The sequence below is a fragment of the Scyliorhinus canicula genome, chromosome 15 (genome assembly GCF_902713615.1).
Source record: "Scyliorhinus canicula chromosome 15, sScyCan1.1, whole genome shotgun sequence".
Lineage (NCBI taxonomy): Eukaryota > Metazoa > Chordata > Chondrichthyes > Carcharhiniformes > Scyliorhinidae > Scyliorhinus > Scyliorhinus canicula.
This window is the reverse complement of record NC_052160.1, coordinates 67,373,682-67,376,999: the sequence shown is the minus strand read 5'-3', so window position 1 is coordinate 67,376,999 and position 3,318 is coordinate 67,373,682. Positions and strand designations below refer to the sequence as shown.

The 3,318-nt window shown below is 47.8% G+C and overlaps 1 long non-coding RNA gene across 1 annotated transcript; it reads left to right on the top strand.

Moving 5' to 3' along the window:
• The first annotated feature begins 247 nt into the window (after nt 1-247).
• On the top strand, nt 248-2,829 carry LOC119978008. The gene is made up of 2 exons (XR_005463343.1): nt 248-1,402; nt 2,524-2,829. It is a non-coding gene; the product is annotated as an uncharacterized LOC119978008 (long non-coding RNA).
• The last annotated feature ends 489 nt before the right edge of the window (nt 2,830-3,318 follow it).

Sequence of the window (3,318 nt, the reverse complement as noted above, 5' to 3'; positions counted from 1 at the left end):
TCTTTTGCAGCAACAGAGGTTTGGTACCTTAACCTAAATTCTTAAATAATATTACTGCAACAGATATATGTAATACTACCGACATAAAATTTTTCTACATTCATCACAACATTAATTAGTTAACTTTAACATACTTTCAAATGTCATTAGGTTGCGTAAGTTGCTATATAATTGTGAGTCTTTCCTTTCTCTTTAACAGCAAAGTGATCCCTCCTTCCCTCACCAAATCAAAAGTGATTCAATTGAAATGTTTCATCTCCATTAGGGAACTGTCTGATGATGAGGTATGAAGTTCCAGTACAGATAAGAACAGTGGACAACTGTTTGAATTGGTAAATGGGACCTCCTGCTCACACAATGTGAATAGGATTTCAATACGTTTTTAGAGCAGTAATTTAAAGAATTCCAAGGTTAGGTTGTTGGGATTAAACTTAAATCATTGGCGGCGTTGATCCAAGCAGAAGTGTTGCAAGATTACAACCACAATTATACCAGCTTGGGCCTTAACCCAGGGGTACAAGTCATTTGTCAAAGCGGATGAGATAAGAAGTTTGTTATCTGATTGTGGCCTTTAAGCAGGAGAAATGCTTCTGAAAATGCAAGCAAGTCCTTAAAGGCAAAGGGCGGTGACCTGAGAGGAAATAACATTGTTTATCATTATGACCTGCCTCCTAATTCTTGATGGATTTCCTTAACACAGAGGAAAAAGTGGTCAATTTTCCTCCTGCCTAACCTTTGCTCTCGTAAATCACTTCCAAACATCTGTCCTGTTCTCATTCCTGGCAGCCCGATGGTACATCACTCAAGTGGTCTTCCTGTGGATGTGAGTCTGAGCAACATTTGCTGGTAGAATGCTTAACGTTTGGAACTGGAAGTGAAACTGACCCTGTTGTCACTCACAGTCCAAAGATGTGCGGGTTAGGTGGATTGGCCATGCTAAATTGCCCGTAGTGTACTAAAAAGTAAGGTTAAGGGGGGTGTTGTTGGGTTACGGGTATAGGGTGGATACGTGGGTTTGAGTAGGGTGATCATTGCTCGGCACAACATCGAGGGCCGAAGGGCCTGTTCTGTGCTGTACTGTTCTATGTTCTGTGTTCTATGTTCATACACGTTTACAGCAAGTGCCAATGGAGAATGGTCGAGAGCAACACTGATTTGTTTCCCCATCTACCATTACCCCAGCCCAGGAATATTAACTAATCCAGTAACAACCACTGAACAAACATAGTGGGGTGGAGTCTACGTTGCTTGACACCAGTATTGAGATTCCCGATCGGGCAGAGAATGGTCGGTAAAAAGGTTATTCTCCACCCCTCACAGCCGGGAATCACGCGGGTGTGATTTGATCCAAATATTTACAAGTGGGGCCCAGGCGCCACGGCCGATGAGGGGGAGCAAGGAGGTAAGCAAACTTTTGAAACTTTTCGGGCTTACTCAAGGAGTAGCGGGGAATGACTTGGTGGCAGGTGCGTGGACTCGGGGTGTCCGCCTTGGGATCGGGTGCCCTGACTCAGACCCCCATTGCTGCATAAATGTATTTAAACCCACCCCCTAGCTGCAACTTACAGGCTCCTGGCTGTTCACACTGCTGACAGTATCCTGTAAATGCTCTGAGGGATCCTGGTCATATGGAAGCCCACCCAGTCCGTAACTCCACCCCCTCCCCCTGGAAACCCTTATGCCCCAGCAATATTATCAAGGGGGCGGGCGTGACCATGCTCAGTTGCCAGCACACCAGGTGTTGGCACTCCTCAGAAGTGCAGCCCCCCAGCAGAGGAAGCAGGGGATTAGCAGAGCTCATCCCAAACAATGGACACATGCACCGTGGCCGCTGGAACTCTCCCTGGCACACAGCCCCTCTGAGTAAAAGCCTCACCCGTGATACTATCAGCTATCCCACCCCTAAGGATCACAAGCTGTCTCCAAGCCGTGCCTGTCCACCGAACCCCTGATCCCATCCATCCTGCCTCCGGCCAGGAAATCTGACCAGCTCCCTGTCACAACATAACATTGCAGCTAAGGTCCCAGCAAACACGCACAAACCCCGATCTGTAGGACTCATCAGGCTCTTAGCATGGAGGTGACGGGCAGTGCACGATGACCTTCTCCACCACACAACCGGTTGTCACTTTACTGGCAGGATAACACAGGGCCAATCCAGGGAGGAGACCCACAGTAGATCCCACTGGGAGACACAGGACAGGGGACACAGAGCCATCGCTAACATTGGTTGTAGCAGCCACCGATACCCCTGTTGGTAGGGATGGGTGGTGGGGACAGAGGTTCCCCACATCACAGGCCAGATGCCAGTCACCGATGGTGACAGGGGTGCAGTATAGACTCGATCACCTTAAAGCCGGGTTGTGGTGCAGGTGGGGAGGGCACATGTTGAGGGTGGTGCAGTGATGGGGTGCAGCAGTACAACTCAGGGTGACCTTCTAAGCTGGTGGCATTGGATGGTCAAGGGAAACGTCATCTTGCTGACATTCTCTCTCTCTTCCCCTCCCCTCCTCGACCCTGCAGACACCATGGATTTCACCTGTGCCAGATAGTGTCACACCTGGAGGAGGATATCTGCATCCTGTAGCCATCAAGTTGACAATCGTCCTGAACTTTCATGTCTCTGGCTCGAGTTGGGACAGGTGTGAGATCTCTCAAGCGTCCGGACACTGGTGTGAAGTTCCTTGTATAGTTCTCCAAGATGGCTAAAAATCAGTGTTGACAAAGAACATCAAGCTGTGTATTTGAAACAAAGCTAGTTTATTTTACACTCCTTCAAATGGTTCGCACATTTCACTAAGTAATAGCTAATAAAACAACAATATAAAATCTATGTTACAGATTTCTGCAATATGTGTTTAGTACAGCTAACAATCTATCTCAACCTCTCACTATCCTTCTTCATAACCTTCTCCCAGGATACCGAGAGATGCAGCCTTTTATAAGACTACTCTGTGGTGCCATCTAGTGTTGAAATACAGGAACATCTGCTTGTTAACCCTTTACACTCCTTATATTATACATATCATTACACTGGTGCACCCATGCTGTCGCAGAAGCCTTATATGCCCGGGCATCTACATACATCTCCTTCAACCTGTACCAGGTCCAACAATATGCTTGGGCAGCAGGATTTGCGCCGTTGCTGGCATGCCAAGGCCAAAAGGACGATCATTGGCATGCATGTCGGCCTCGGGGCATTTTTTCGATGTGGGGGTGCCCTTCACCAATTGGAAGGGCTTCCACTCCTTGAATATGAGACCACTAGCTGCACATCATGCACGTCTGTGCCTGATATCCAGGCTGCACACATCCTGG